The sequence below is a fragment of the Notamacropus eugenii genome, chromosome 4 (genome assembly GCF_028372415.1).
Source record: "Notamacropus eugenii isolate mMacEug1 chromosome 4, mMacEug1.pri_v2, whole genome shotgun sequence".
Taxonomy (NCBI): Eukaryota; Metazoa; Chordata; class Mammalia; order Diprotodontia; family Macropodidae; genus Notamacropus; species Notamacropus eugenii.
This window is the reverse complement of record NC_092875.1, coordinates 204,124,636-204,142,063: the sequence shown is the minus strand read 5'-3', so window position 1 is coordinate 204,142,063 and position 17,428 is coordinate 204,124,636. Positions and strand designations below refer to the sequence as shown.

The window sequence follows — 17,428 nt, the reverse complement described above, 5'->3', positions numbered from 1 at the left end:
CTTCTAAAAAGATGGAAGGGGAAAATAATGATAGCACAAGTTAAATAGAAGTGGTGGTAGAGTGACAAAGTTGAAACATTATGAACTAAACATCCATCCTACAATGCCTAGGGTGAAATAATGCTTTCTGTTGTGTTGTGCTATAGAAAGGGAGGTCATATAAGAGAGGAAAAGGAAGAAAAAGATAGAAAGAAATATGGGGTATACATTATTCAAAGAAAGAAAAGCAAGTCCTGTAGTCTTTCAGGAAGAAGAATGTCTATAGGGGAATGAGCATGGATGCACAGAGAGGGACTGAAATGGGGGAAAGAAAGGGAGAAATGTTGCTTCAGTGGTAGGAGAAGTACCACAGAATAACAATGCCTTGGAAGAAGAGAGAGATTCTGTAAAGGGAGATGGGAACTGTATGATGTGTATAATCCACAGGGATTTGGTGCTTAGAGAGACCTGAGGGGCAGAATTCCTGGGGACAGTTGATACACTAAGGAATAGGCGAAGATGAAACTAAGGAGCAGATTTCTTGGCAAATGGGAAAGAAAAATGACTATATTATGAGCAAAGATTAATAATGAACTGCTCAACTAGGGACGTAGGAGAATATCCACCAGAAAGAAGTATACTTTCAGTCATCTGCAGGAACATTTCTAAGAGTGAGTCACAACAGAAAAAGTGAACCAAGAGTTGAGATATACAAAGCAATAACAAGGAAACTGTTTAGAAGAGGGAACACAAAGTAAGTTTCTTAGCCTTAGTGCCATTACAAATAGACTAAAGGACTATTATATATGTATATATATGTATACATATACATATATACATACATATGTGTGTGTGTGTGTGTGTTTGCTGTTCACTCATGTCTGACTCTTTATGAGACCATAGCACACCGACACTGTCCATTACTTTTTCTTGGTAAGGATACTAGAGTAGTTTGCATTTCCTTCTCCAGTGAGTTAAAGCAGAGGTTAAGTGAATTGCCCAGGCTCACACAGCTAGTAAGTGTCTGATTTCAGATTTGAACTCAGGTCTTCTGGACTCCAGGCTCAGCACTGTATCCACCAAACCATCCAGCTGCCCTGTAATAATCATAGCAGCCATGAATCAAAGAATAAAAGTGTAGAATAGGCAGAAAGAAAAACTAAATGAGGAAATGATATTCTTTTTAGAAAAAAAACGTGCAAATAATAAAATTGATTTAGTAGGTCAATAAATATTTATTTAACATCTATGCACCATATATTAAGTGCTGAGAATGCAAAGAATGATAAAAGACAATCTGATTTCCGGGAATTTACAGTCAAATCGGGAGATAACATACTACTATGTACCATCAGGATATATATACAGGATAAATTGGACATATTCAACAGTGGGAAGACAGTAAGCTTAAGGGGGATCAGAAAGTGCTTCTTATAGAAGTGATGATTTTATGTGGGACTTGATGGAACCCTAGGATTCTAGGAAACAGATGAGGAGGGAGAGGATTCGAAGTGTGAAGGGTAGTCAGTAAATATTATTAGAGCCGGGAGCCTAGGATCACTGGATTTCAGAGTATGGGGGTGGGGGTAGGAAAGTTGTGCCATAAGATGTAAGAAGACTGAAAAGGTAGAGGAGTCAGGTTATTAAGGACTTTAAATGTCAAACAGGATTTCAGATTTGATCCTGGGGTTTATATGGTGTCACTTGAGTTTATCAAGTAGGGAGAGACATAGTCAGACTTGCACTTAAGGAAGTTGCTTTGGCAGCTAAATGAGGAGAGACTCTTGGCAGGGAGTCCAACCAGAAGACTGCTGTGATAGTGAGAATGAGATGATAAAGGCCAAAGCAAGAGTAGTAGATGTGTCTTCAGAGAGAATGGGGCATACATGAGATGAATTATAAAAATGAAATCAAAAGGCCTTGGGGACAGTTTGAAAATGTTGAGTGGGAGTAAAGAGTTGAGTATAATACCTAGATTGGGAATCTGTGTGTCTAGGAGGATGGTACTCTTGACAGTAAGAGATGAGTTAGAAAGAGGGGAGGGTTTGGACAGAAAGATAGAGTTCTGTATTACACATTTTGAGTTTAAGATGGCTATGAAACATCTAATTCTAGCTGGTCAGAAGAAAGTAGTTAAGTTCCAGTCTAGAGATCAGGAGAGAGTTTAGGGTTGATAAGTAGATGGGAGAATCATCAACACAGTTGAAACCATGGGAGCTGATAACATAACCAAATGAAATATAGCTAGTATTTAACTTAATTTAATTAGTGTGAATAATAAATCCTGTAAAGTGGTCATGTTATTTTAATTTTCACTGTGTATCTCCATTAGGCTGGTACCAATTATTGTATTTTACATATAATTATAATTTTGAATAGAATGAATTTGAAAAATGCTACCATTCCACAGGATCTATTTATCATACTAGCAGGACCTAGCTACAGTAGAGAAGATGAAAAGAAGGTCAAGGATGTAAGGTCCTGAGGGAAACCATGATTATGAGACGTGGCCTAGATGAAGATCTAGCAGGGGAGATTGAGTGGGGTCAGTTAGGTAAGACAAGAAGTAGGAGAGAGTAGTGTCATCAAAACCTAGAGATAAGAGAGAATATCAAGGAGAAGAGGGTGATTCAACAGTGTCAAAGTCTGCATAGATGTCAAGAAGAACTAGGAACGATAAAGGTCAATGATAAATTAGAAAGAAAATAAATTCCTTAGGAAGGAGTTATGCAGAAAGTGAGAGAAAAGGAAGTAGAAGCATCTGTTTATAAACAGTCTTCTGAAAGAGTTATCTACAAGAGGGAAAGAGATCCCTTTTTGATTAAAAACTTTTTGGAAAACTGCCGATAGAAATTAGGATGAAGGCAGCATGTTATACGACATTCCATAATATAGTTAAATAAATATATGAACTTATTAAAGATCAATTTATAAAAAAATTAAAATGAAGTAGATTATATACATCTCATAGATATGGGTAGGAGATCTATTCTTAATCAAACAAGGAAAAGAGGTAATTACAAAAGATAAATTAGATATCTTTGAATACATGAAATTAAAAAACTTGTGTACAGATAAAATTAATATACTTATGATAAAAAGGAAGTGGTAAAATAGGAAAAATATTTTTATCATATTTCTCTGATAAATATTTGGCATCCAAATATATACACAATTAATTAAATTCATCTATCTAGATATAACTCTAGCAATCTCTCTATCTGATCAAAAGTAATTTCTTAATAGATTAAATGATAAAGGGATTTAAACAAGCAGTTCTCAAAAAGAATAATTGATAACTATTAGTTACCATATAAAATAATGCTCCACATCAAGGTAAAGGAAATAAGAAATAAAACAACCTTAAGATTTTCCCTCACACCCTGCAAATTGACAAAGATGACTAAGGATGGAAAGATCTATATGAACAGATACAGAGTCAAGTAAGCAGAGCTAAGAAAACAACACATACTATGATGAAGACAATGTAAATAAAAAGAACCACAAAGAAATCAAAATTGAATATTACAAAATTAGAAAGAGCAAATCTGGCTCAAAAGAATAGCAAAAGACATCCCAATCCCCACCCCTTAGCAGAGGTAGAAGGTTCCTAAGTGTTGTACTTGTTCACTGGTTTGTAGTTCAGACTTTTTTCAATGTCTTGTTCAAATTATCTGTTACATGAATATTTTTCCTCTTCTTTTTCTTGTCTAAAAAATATTGGTATATGGGATGACTCTCTGGGAGGCAGTGGGGGAAGGAGAGAGAAGGGAGGGAATCAGTGATATATAAAAATAATGACACCAATAAAAATATTTTTTTAAAGTTGCAAATAAATACAATGTATATATTTTTTAGTCTAGAACTATGATTTCATTCATGTGGAGAATTCCTTTTTGTGGAACTTGCTTCCACTAAAGCAGATGGACCAATCGTAGTCTTAAAGAATTGTCTGGGATGCTAAAAAGTTAACTTGACCTTTGCACTGTTATGCCAGAAGTAAATTTCTTAATTCAAAGTGCCGGCCTCTATCTAACAGCCATATTGACTAACAACTGAAAAAAGCAGTAAAATTACAGACACTCGATATGGTTTGTCTAGCTTAAAAAGGAGAAAAAAAAACTGGTTATTTTTTTATTTCTGCTTAACCAGAAACCAGCCATAGCTTTGTGTTAAATGTTAATAGGATGTTAAAATTATAATAAGCATTAAAAGTCATTTATGACATCACTCTCAATGTAACTGAGAAAGAAATAGAATGAGAAATAAAATGCTTTATGATTGTTTATGCAAGTTAGACTCTTGGCAACCACCCTGAACCCAGGTATCAGGATTGTAAAAATTACTGGCCAAACACAAGCAAGATCTATAAAAAGTTTACTTATCTTATAAGAAGACACTTGTGTACCAAATGTCAAGAATTCATGATGCATGTCAGACCCAGTATCAGTCACAGTCAGCAGAAGGACTGTGCCATGAGGTGGTAGACTAGGTAGAGAATTGGGTGGATAGTCAGCAAGTCTTGACTTCAAATCTGACTTCAGACATTAATTCTGGGAAAGTCACTTAAACTCATCTGCTTCAGTTTCCTCAGCTGTAAAATGGGGAAAACAGCAATGCCTAATTCCCATTGTTGCAGAATAAGCTAAGAATTAAATGAGATAATATTTGTAAAGTGCTTAGCTGACACATAGTAGGTGAATGATAAATGCTTGTTATCCTTCATCCATTCCTTTTTTTTTTGTTCTCTTTGTGCCTTGACGTATGGGTTCGTGCCAGTTCTAGAACCTGTAGTCATCCTCACAGTAGTCAACTGGATGTGACGGCTCCATAAGATCAGAGGAGCAATGCCTTCCTTCCCTGTGATTGATTTCATTTTGAAATGCCAGTTGCTGCATCAGGACAGGGGTTACTCAGACAAAACATGATCTACACAACTGGATCCAATTTTATGACCTTATTTTTCTAGACTTTTTTTTCTATCCACCATTTCTTGTTGCTTGTTAAATTCTTACTGAGCCCATCACTCTTCCTCATTCTAAATCTATCTATAGCAGTTGGGTTTTAGTGAGGACCTGGCAAAAGTCCACTACAACTTTAAGTAGCTTCTCTAGTGTTCTCTTTCCTTTTATGGAGAAAGATGGTATAAATTTCTGAGCACCATCAGTTCATAAGAGTAAGAAACAATGGAAAAACAAATTTACAAAAAACAAAGAATATCAAGAGACTTAACTAAGTGAGTTGATACTAAAAATATTTGAGACTGAATCTGGAAAAAGGATACAAAAGGATTAAAATATAAAAGACCCACAATATTTTTAGAGCAAACCTTTTTCTGATACATTTTACATATAGGTGTGTGTGTATGTATACACACACATATATGACATATATATGGTATATTTCAAGCTCAGGGGGTTAATTAATAACCTATGTTCTTCACTGGCATCCATATAGTGTCAGGAGAGCAATTGAAAGGATTCTAACACATTGTGTAAAGCTGCTTATGGAGTATTTATAAGAGAATATGGAAGAGATTTGTATGATAGACAGACATAGATATTATTGCAATCTGTATTTTTGGATATAGTACACATAGTAACGGACTTACAGAGTCATCAAAATATATTCTTCTTTCTTGCGTACTTGAGGAAATACAATTCTTTTTGTCTAGTAATCCAAGTACAAATCCTGTATTTAATGGGGTAGAAATCTTTAGGTAGCATCCTCAAACTCAGATCTACTTGCATAGACCTCCATACCCAGAAATTTCAGAGTACTGTAATGGGAAAAAAATAAACAAAACAAAGCAAAAACAAAAAAAAAATCCCTGAACTGGGATTACAAAAGTCTCAAATTCTAATCCTGGCTCTTCTTCTAACTAGCTCTATTTCCTCAGACTGTGTGTGAACTTTCATTTTTGTTTTTTCTTAAATTGAGCAAATTAGATTAAATGATCTTTAAAGTCTGTATCAACTCTAAAATGCTATGACTAGCTGGTTTTCTGAGGATGTTATTGTATAGAGGAAGAATCTCTTTGGAAGTTCCAGGGTGCAAACTGTATCCTGAGGAACAGGGATGTATCCAAACTTCTATTTGGTGCCAGAATTTAGACTTAGGAGCAATGGGTAGAAATTTGAAAGAAACGCATGGAAGCCTGATATCAAGAGGGAACCCCCCCAAAAAAACAAACAAATTAAAAAACCCTAAAAGCTTTCTATGAATGAGAACTATCTATGAGTGGAATGAGTTGCCTTAGAGGGTACTATGATGTCTGTTTTTGCAGGTCTTCAAGAAGAAATTAAAAAGACAGTTGATGATTTTCCTTTGTAGCCATACTCTAATCAAGTATCAAGCTGCAGCTACTGAACGAATGTAAGGATACTGATCACCATAGGCAGAGAAGGCTTCTTTGTGAATGTCTAGGGCTTGCTCTGATCTTGCTTGAATTCAATGAATGAAATTTATTGTTTCTGAAAATGCAAAATTCAAGACAAGACTTCAGACCTTCATTGCCTCAAAAGGTTGACTATATAAAGAAGCATTTGTTGAACTCGAATCAGAAAATGAAGTCAAATTGATACTAGACAAAAAGAGAAATTGTGAGATACTGATATGTTGAAATATTCAAGTCAGACATTGTTGAAATGGAATGGGTGTTGAAGCTTACTGGTCTTTATAGTCCTGATGTTTCCTATGATGGCTTTGTGCACATTAGAGGATTCTCATTTGGTTGCAGCAAGGAAGAAGTTGTTCAGTTTTTTCTTTCAGGTTTGGAAATTGTGCCAAATAGGATAATATTGTGAGTAGACTTCCAGGAAGCGAATACAAGGGAGACGTTTGTGCAGCTTGCTGTACTGGAAATAGTTGAAAAAGCTCTAAGAAATACATAGAACAGAGAACAGGTACATTTAGAATTTCAAAGGAAATCATGCAAGAGTCATACTCATTATAATCTCCCATAAAAGCCAATGGTTTTGTAACATCTAGGTCCTTGCAACAGGTCTAGGTCTGGCCAAGTATTGGTAGAAGAGGTGAGTTTGAAATAATGAGGTGTGGAGCCTATGGTAAAGTCTGTGCTGACTACAAGGGATATGATGATGGATATGGCTCTGGGTAGGATAGCTTTGAAAGAGACTTCAATTACCATTTTTCAGCAATTTCTGATCATAGATATGGAGATATTGGGCCTACTTTCCTGAGTACAACAGGTCATTGCATGCACATAAGAAGGATTACCTTACAGGGTTATTCAAAATTATAATTACAATTTTTTTTCTCACCACTCACCCTTGTGTGAGTAAACATTAGAAACAGACCTAAAGGCAAGATGACTAGAGAAACAGATGTTGAATTTGGTACTCATTAAGATTCTGTGGCAGCAAAGTCAAGAGACAAAGCAAAATACCTAGGTATAAACTTTTTTTTTAATTAATGGGGACTGTTTTGAGATTTTGATCTCAGTGTACGCATCAAATTCTGAAGCCTTGTTTTAAATCTTTCATTATATTGTGATTTCCAGTTAGGTGTATTTCTCTAAGTACAGCTTGTTAAATAGAACTTCCTTTAGAAAAAGGACATTGGTCATATATATGTACATACATATGTATTTTAATATATGCTTGAGAAAATGTGTGTGTGTGTGTGTTGGATTGAATGGATGCTAAGGTCACCTCCAACTCTCAAATTTTATGATTCTAAAACATATACCTTTGTTTTAATTGACTGGGATGGGATGGACAAATGTCTTAGCTAAGGTCATGCAAATAATTATTGGAGTCCAGTTTTACAGGTGATTATTAGAAACATAGGTTTGGCTTGGACTGTAGATGATCTTAAAAGCCAAGTTGTGTTTGGTTTGTCCTTTGTTCTTGAAGAAGACCATGACCAGGGAGATGATGAAATGACTTGCAATTGACTTTGGCTTCAGTGAGGGAGGGTATAAGGTTAATGCGATATAAGATCTTCCCCATCCATTAATAGGCCTTACATGGAGCCCTGACAGCAGAGTCAATTAGACCATGGGCCACAGGGATTCCCACACCTTCCCAACTAAGTGCTGATTTCCAAGTTTCTTTAAGTCAATTAAGTTCCCAGTCTTTTATTGGAAACAATATATATTTTGTTGAGTGGAGGGAAAGGTGTGAGCAGAAGGAGAAGCAGGTGGAGAGAGAAGCTGGTAGTGGGAAGAACTTGCCTAGGGGAACTTGCTCTCTAGGAGGCTTGACAGAGAGAAATGTTGGTGCTCCCTGGATTGGTGATGAGTACCTTACTAAATCTTGCCTTCTGGTATCCCAACAAGGATGTTTCAAATAAATCTTTTGATTTTTGTCTTGGAGAAAGAAAGTTTGTTATATTTTGTGAACAAACCATGGAGATATGCATGTATATTTATACCAGATGCTATGGTTATTGCATTGGCATTACAGAGGGCTGTGTAAAGTCTCCAGCCTCACCTTGTCCTCCAGAGCCATATGGGTCCAGTGGCCAGATACAGATCAGGATGACTGGAAATACCTAGGATGTAGTGGGAGACCTTGGGCTTTTAAGATTAGATCTTTTCAAGTTCTCACTTTGAATGAGACAACACCCATTCAGTGAATAAGCCTCTTCTGGAAGTGAGGCAAAGGATGGCCCTTTTAATTAAAAAATAAAGAAAAGAAAAAATCAAACTGGTAGGGGAAGACCTTCAGGGTTGCTGTCAAAAAAGAAACAGGTACTGTTTACATTCACTCTGAGTCAGGAGGTTGAGAACTTGAAAAGACCTAAACTTAAAAGGCCCAAGGCCTTCCACTGCATCCTGGGCCATTTCCAGTCATCTTGATGAATATCTTGCCACTGGACCCAAATGACTCTGGAGGAGAAAGTGAGGCTGGTGAATTTGCACAGCCCTCCCTCACTCAGATCAAAGTCAATTGCAAGTCATTTCATCATCTCCCTGACGTCATGGTCCTCTTTGAGAACCTCTTTCAGAATGAAGAACAAACTACAACCTGTGAGTAGTCTGAGCTTCCTCTCTTCTCCTCTCCCTTCCTCTTTCACCTCCTTTCCCCTCTTCTCTCTTCCCCCCTCGCTTTTCCCTCCCCTTCCCTCCCCTCCTTCTAGATTTATTGTTGTTTTCTTGTTTCCACATCGTGAGGGGATCTTAAAAATGTATTGCCTTGTCCTCTTTTTCTCTGGAACCTTTTAGCTCACTTTTCTCTCAATTTGAATACTTGCAGGAATTTTTAAAATTCTTGTTCACTTTGTCTTTTGTCTTACTGAGATTCATTATTGACCTACCTACTTTGGAGCTAATATTATACCTGGCATCTCTCTTTTTTCTATAGTCTTTCTGCATTTTCTTCTGTTTCTGGTAATTTATCTCAGGTTTCTCTCTTCACTTTTTGACTCTTTCCCTTCTTTATCATGGCAATTTTATAAGAGTATGTAGCATAGAGTGGGAAAAGACTGGAGAGCTCTTTTGAAATTGCAACAATATTCCAAAAGTGAGAAGGTTTGGAAGAAGAATAGCATTCATGAACATGTTGAGATTTAGCTTCTGGTAAGATATAATATTGGAAATATTCAGTAATCAATGAAAAATCCTTGATTCAAACTCAGATGAGAAGTTACATGAGAGATTAAAGATTTCAGAGGTGGTAGAAGTAACAGTTGAAGGTATAAGGGTATAGAAATTGTCTTAGGTGGGGGAAACTAATTTCGGGGCTGAGGACTGAACAATGTGGAAAATCTATTATTAGGAACCAGGAGCAGGAGGAGTAGGAGACAGCAGAAGAAACAGAAAATCAGGATATTACAGAGAAACAGATGCCAAGGGAGGAATAGAGAGGATAGTCAAAAGTATCTACATTATAAAGACATGAACAAGGACTGTGACAAGGCTATGTAGGATTTAGTAACAAGCACACACATATATGTATACACACATACAAACATAGAGTGACTTTAAGAAAGCAATTAGTATAAGTACACAAGCAATTATACATATATATATAATTGCTTATATGTAGCATAATAGTGATAAGTAAGTAAATATACTCATAAGTATATAAAATAATGACTTTAATTTTAATAGACTGATATCAAAGAAACTTTAAGAGAGGACAAATAGTGAAAGGAATGAAAAGCAGTGAGTTCATTACTTGACAAGTTTATCAGTGAAAAACTTAAATGAGTTGTAGGGTCATTTAAAAGTTTAATAATTTTTCTTGAAACAGGGAATAATACATCATTGCTGTATGTTAGTGACCCTGGGCACTTGAAGTCCATAACAACAAAATACAAGCTTTGACTAGTCCACTCAAGCAAAAAATATCCAACAATAGGGTATGATTCTGGAACAAGCCTATTAAGTTTGAAGAGAATTAGAAATGAAGCAATTGGGAAAGGGAGACACTCAGAAAAACTGTTTAATAAGGTGTGGCAGAGTCACAATTTCTCCTCATGGAAAGAATATTTGAACCAATGAAAACAGATTTTTAAAAAGAAAGGTCATTTGATATTATACAACTGCACCTTCTTTAGAGTACTGTGGTGATGTCTGGGCTACAGAGTTTATTAAGAATTTTGAGATTTTGAAAAGTATTCAGAAAAGTACAATAAAGTTGGATGATAGAACTCAATGTTTCTGTCTAAAATAACTCTAATTAGTCTGCACCAGGGAAGACAAAAGGAAATCTCCTCTTCCAAATATATAGTATATGAAGAATTGTTAAGCAAAAGATTAACTATATCTCCTCTCCGTTGTAGGCAGGAGAAATAGTATTGAAGATTTAATTCACCTACAAGGAAAAATTTCTAACAATGCAACTTCCCAGATACCAAATTATTTGCCAAGGGATGTCAAAGAATCCCTTTTTAAAAAGGTAAAACAGATTGATTCTCTGCGATCAGATTATAGATAACTTCTTAAAATTCTTCTTCTGATTATGGTGATTTCCTCAGATTCTTTCACTTGACTTTGGGAACTGCCCACTTCATCTTGAAGCTCTGCTTGGATTACAGCTACATTACTGAGAATGAACGTTAAGACTGTCCTTTAATCATAACAGATTATTTTAATATCTCAGAATTAATTTTCACAGGAGCAGCTAGGTGGCACAGGAAAAAGAGTACCAGGTCTGGGGTAAGGAAGACTCATCTTTCTGAGTTCAGATCTTGCCTCAGACACTTCCTAGCTGTGGGACCCTAGACAAGTCACTTAACCTTTTTTACCTCAGTTTCTTCATCTGTAAAATGAGCTGGAAAAAGGAATGAGAAACCACTCCAGTATGTTTGCCAAAAAAACAAACAAACAAACAAAAAACACCAAATGGGGTCATGAAGTGTCAGGCATAACTGAAATGACTGAACTACAATTTTCATAACTTGATAGTATAGAGGTGTATTGATGTATTTTATTACATTATCATAATTTAGATTTGAAATGGACTTCAGAATTAATTAATCCTTCCCTTTAATTTTATAGATGAAGAAACTGGAACAGAGGAAGGTTAAGGGATTTGTTCACTATCACCCAGGCAGCAAGTGAAAGAAGAGGGATTAGACTCTAAGTCCTCTGCCTCCAGAACCATTGTAGCCTGGTAGTGTAACACACTAACTCCCAAAGTGTTTAATTTTAATCACTGTGTATACATATCACATATCATGTATCACATCCACAATAATAAGCATTATTATTATGCCACCCAGATGCTATTCTTAATAAAGAGAACTAAATATTTGATGATTTTTAAAGCCTAAATATACAGTATTTCTGAAAGAAATTAGACATGAATATATTACATACTGGAGAGACTGTAAGGAAAGTAATCTTATGGAAGCGTGTCTTGCTCTGGCACTTGTGAAGTTCTTTTAAAATATAGTGTCAAATATATTTGAACGCAATTAATTCTTTTGGTAATCCTGTCTATTTTGTTTTGTATATAGACTTCACCATGCTGCCAAAGTGATCCATATCATAAAAAATGTTAAGAAACTATCTTAAGGAAAAACTGTAATTAATGAGAAATAGACATTCAACATATGTACAGGGTCCCCAAAATCTTAAAGCAGTTTTAAATTTTTGAGACACTCTGTATATTTACATACATTCACATACCTAGACACATACATACATGTATATGTATATATAAATATATATGCACTTAAACATGTTTGTATGTATTATGAAATAAAATATATTAATACTTTTATTATAGTACTTATACCTACATGTAGAAAACTGGATTAATGATTTCTGCATGTATATTTTTATGTGTGTATATATATATGTATATTTAACTTCTCCCTATACCAATAAAATCATAGGTTTAACTATCTGTATGTTGGTATAGATGTTAACATGAAAGTATTCTTATCTCCAGTCATTTTCATGCATATTCATTCCTTGTTTACTTTAGTAGTCAAGGCTGTCTTCCCCAAAGCATTTCTAGTAAGTAGGATATTTCCAAGATTCATAGAAATTACATCACACTGGCTAGGTTACTAATCCAATAAATGGTATCAGCAGAACACAATTCCCATGTTTCAAGGCTCCCCCCAGGTCTTCAAAGCTACTTTAAAGGTATCAGGTCACTCTAAGCATCTCCTGCTGTACATCACTCTGACTGAGGTAGTGTTTATTCAATGATAACATTTTGTTCCTGCCATTTGTTCCAAGGGACTTTTCTATAGACACATCAGGGCACTGTGATTCCTCAGAGCCTTAAGGCATTAATAAGGGCTTTATGAATAGCACCTCTAGCTAGCCTTCCTGTGGAAGCCTGAAGTTGTAGACTACAGGAAATAACTGTTATTTTGAGGGGAAAAAATATTACTCAACAGAAGTAAAAAGCTGGTGAGGACCAAGAATGACTTTGCTTGTGGGTGGCCAAATTTAGCCAGCAGGTTATGCCATTCCTATTCTTATTTTCCCTTTTTGTTGAAAAGAACTGAGTGACATGGAGATGGGGAGTCCATTTGGCATGCCAAATCCTTGCTCATTGTTAATGCTAAGTATACAACAGACCACGTAGAGATGAAAGTGTTTAGCGTCCCTGTGGCACCAATGTCTATCATCAGGTAAATTTGTTTCCAGGGCAGCTGCCCAAGTTCTCTGTGGGGACTGGGAATAACAACACCTTTAGTAGAATTGCTTTGAAAACTCTGTCTGCTTTAAGCATCACTGCATTAATGTTGCGGTGCCATATTTCAGTGGTGAGCCAGTTACTGCCAACTATCTACCAGATTTCAAGGGAGGGAAACGACATGACACAGGAAACACATGCAAACTGCTGGGAGGCACATGCATTTACAGTTTCTCTTTGAAAAATGGAAAGGAACTTCTGAGCATAGATTCATTTTTGCCTTTGCCTTGACATTTCAACAGATATCCAACAGACACTACTCATTGTTGAAAATCAGAAATGTCAGAATAGGACTTTAGCTTTCGTTGACATTTTTAATGTGAACATATAAGAGAGTAGTTAGTGAGAATTTCTTCTTTACCCTCCATCTTATAATCCTTTTATGTCATGTACCAACATTTTTACCTTTACTCCAGTTTCTGGCGGAAGTGGTTCTTCTCCCCAACAGGTCCTCCATGTGAACCTTTGATTCCATTTCCTCCTATTTCTTCCAGCAAATTCTCCTCACTATCCTCCCCCCTCTATCTCTCATCATCAATTCTTCCTCTATTCTTTCCTGTAGTCTAGAAACACATCACAATTGTCAACATATTTAATTAAAAAAAAAAAACACAACTCAATATATCATGCTTCTCTTTACAATTATACTATACCTCCCCTCCCTTTCTTAGCAAAACTCATTGAAAAATCTTGGTGCTTTCACTTCATCTCTTCTAATTTTCTTCTTAACTCCTCCCAATCTTATACCATTACTCAACTGAAATGACTTCTCTGGAAATTGCCAGTGATTTTGCATGTACCCGATGTAAAAGCCTCTTCTCAGTTCTCATTTTCCTTGATATTGCTAAAGCATTTAACTCTATAGATATCTTTCTTGGAAACTCCTTTCTATATTTTCAGGATGCCACTTTTCCTTGGTTCTCCATCCATTTTAACCATTTCTTCTTAATTTTGTTGGATTATCATCCATGTCACTCCCACTAACTGTGGATATTCCCCAAGGTTCTGTCCTGGTCCATCCTTTCCCTCTCTTCTCTCTTTTGGTGACCTCATCAACTCCCCTTTGTGGCGTTATAATGTCTATGGATAAACCTTACAGATCTATGTTATTGTTCGGTAGTTTCAGTCATGTCCGACTCTTTATGACCCCATTTAGGATTTTCTTGGCAAAGATATTGGACTGGTTTACCATTTCCTTCTCTAGCTCATTTTATAGCTGAGGAATTAAGGCAAACAGGGTCAGTTGACTTGCCCAGGATCACATAACTACTAAGAGTCTGATTTGAACTCATGAAGATGAATCTTCCTGACCAGACCTCGCACTTTATTCACTCTGCCACCTATTGCCTCACACAGATCTATATACATCCCCAGGGAGAGAATTCTGTGAGGATGGTAGAGTAGGTCAGAAAATTCCAAGCTCTCAAAATTTTTTCCCATAAAAGGGATAAAATAGCAAGTTAGGGGAATAAAAGTAAGTAAGAATAAGGGCACAACAGGGATTTTCCAGGAATAATTCCAGAAAATCAGAAGAGAAATCCCAGAATGAGGTTTGGTCCCTGTGAAGAATAAACACCTCCAGGCTAGTGTCTGTGTTAACAACAAGAGATAAGTCCTAGGGTTAGTGGGTTTGGGAGGCTGCTGTGGCCCAGTCACAAGAACTTTTACACCCATGTTAATGAGGTGAGTTGGGCATCTGAGCCTCGTAAGATTGAGGTAGCCTCTGCTGACAAGGAATGCCAGACCCAGCTGTGCTGCAGAGGTCAGTGGGGGCTGGAAGGAACCAGAGACTAGATGAGTGCAGAAGCACTGGGGTAGAATGCCCCTAGCTATGGTCACTTACAGGAGGTTAGAGGTTTGGCTTTGGTTCCAGGCTCCAGGGGAGAACTGATGATCTGGAGTAAGAGGCACCATACAACTATTAAGCCGTTACTGAAAAAGAATGCACAAAACAGAAAAAATCCAACCATCAGAAGTTATTATAGGAATAAAGAAGACCAGGGCTCATCTTCAGAGGAGGATATTGAAGCAAAGAAACCCTCATTTACCCCAAAGAGTAACATCAAATTGCCACCTGTCCAAAAATAATTCATGGAGGAAAAAAGATTTTAAAAATCAAATGAGAGAAATGGAGCAAAAAAAAAAATAAGATAAATGTCCCCAAAAACCAAGATTATGGAAAGAAAGTTAATCAGTTAGTTAAGGAGACCTAGAATCATAAGGAAGAAAATGACAACTTGAAAATTATAATTGGACAAGGTGAAGCCAGAGAAATTATAAGAGATCAAGAAACAATTAAATAAAATATGAAGAATGAAAAAATAGAAAGTGAAATATCCAATAAGAAAGATAACTGATTTGGAGAACAGATCAAGCAGAGAAAGCATAAGAATAATTAGACTACCTGAAAGCTAAAAAAGGCTGAAAAAAGTAATCTTGATACAATAATACAAGAAATAATTAAGAAAATTTTTACTGAAACATTAGAACAAGAAGGGGAAGTAGAAATAGAAAAATCCATTGATCACCACTTGAAACAGATCCTATGAAGAAAGTCAAAGCAATATTATAGTCAAATTCTGAAACATCCAGTTCAAGGATAAAATATTAAATATAACAAGAAAAAAATCAATTAAAATAAATTTAAATATGATGGTGCCATAATTAGACCTAGCAATGGAGGCATTAAAAGACTGTGGGTGTATATATCAAAGAGCAAAAGAACTGGAGCTCCAGCTGAAACTATCATACTCAGCAAAGTTAAGCGTAATCTTGAGTGAAATATACACACACACACACATATACACATATATACATATATATATGTTTGTATACACACACACACACACACACACACACACACACATACAGGTTGTTGGGTTTTTTTTTCAGTGAAGTTCTAGGGAGCTTTATGAAATAGTCCAAAAGAGTACATCCTGGACAATTAGTTAAATCTAGAAAAAAAAATAGATAAATGAATCAAAATAGTTTCTACTAATGGAATCTACTTTTTAAAATTTAACCTAGAAGTTCAGTCATGAGTATGCATGTAAAGGAGAGATCAAATTGGATTATATGTTACCAGTATCCAAGAGCTCAAAGTTCCAAGCCATGCAGTGGCCCTACTACAGTCTAAAGCAACCACGTGCATTATGCCTAAACTTCCTCACTCTCATTCTACTTTCTAAATCACTATATCCATATAGAATGATAAGAAAGTATGTCACACTCTATAGATACTTAAGAATTGGGAGCTAGAACCCTATCATCCTCATTTTTGTTATTTCCGTTGAGATCCTTGACCATTTCTTTTTCCTCACGAATATATGTATTTTTAAATTTCTAGATATATAGAAATACTCATTTGATAATTTTATTGATATGGCACTGAAAAAGTAAACTAATTTAGTTTGCATCATCATTTTATTTATATTGATTCAAACTACTCATGAATGATGACTATTTCTTCAATTGTTTAGATCTATCCTTTTTAGCAAAAAGTAGTTGTATTCATGCAGTACTGTATATGTCTTGGCCAGATAAACTACAACAGTTTATACATTAATCAAAAATTATTTAAAATATAATTTCTCTATTTCTTACTCTTGGTTTTTGTTGATAATATATAGGTATATTGTTAATTTATGTGAGATTATTTTGTATGCTGCAACTTTGTTGAAGTTATTGAGCAAAGACTAGGAGCAGGTCACTTCAGTTCCTCAAGCAACGTTCTAAAACTATGAATTTTTTGTTGACTTTCTAAGGTTTTCTAAGTAAATTGTAATTTCTCCAGCAAAAATGGTAATTTTATTCTTCTTTATCTATATGTGTTCTCTCAAGTTCTTTTTCTTGTTTTATTGTTACTGTTAAAAGTTTTAGCACTATATCAAATAGTAGTGAAAAGGAGCATCTTTGCTTTATCTCTGATCTTTTTGGAAAGGACTCTAGGTTGTCCTCCTTACACATAATGCTAGCTTTTCATTTGAGATAGATACTATCTACCATATTGTCAAAAGGCTGTCTTCTTATGCTTTTCTTGTTCTTTTTTTTAAAAACAAAAATAGGTGTTGGATTTGTCAAAAGATTTTTCTGCGTCTATTGATGTATCATTTTTGCTGCTGTCGATATAGCCTGTTATGTTGGTCATTTTTTTTGATGTTGAATCAAAACTACCTTCTTGCTATTAATCCAACTTGGTAATAAAGTATAGTCATATGTTGGAGCTCTCAACTCAGTCTTCAGTCAGCTCTCATATGTTCTGAGGGGGAATGACAAATTTCATCAAATCCAAAATCTTTTTGCAATTTGGGAAATTATCT

The 17,428-nt window shown here is 35.5% G+C and overlaps 1 pseudogene; it reads left to right on the top strand.

Annotated features, from left to right (window-relative positions):
- The first annotated feature begins 2,472 nt into the window (after positions 1 to 2,472).
- The window catches only part of LOC140502400 (heterogeneous nuclear ribonucleoprotein H-like), an 18,094-nt pseudogene continuing 3,138 nt past the window's right edge, over positions 2,473 to 17,428 (top strand).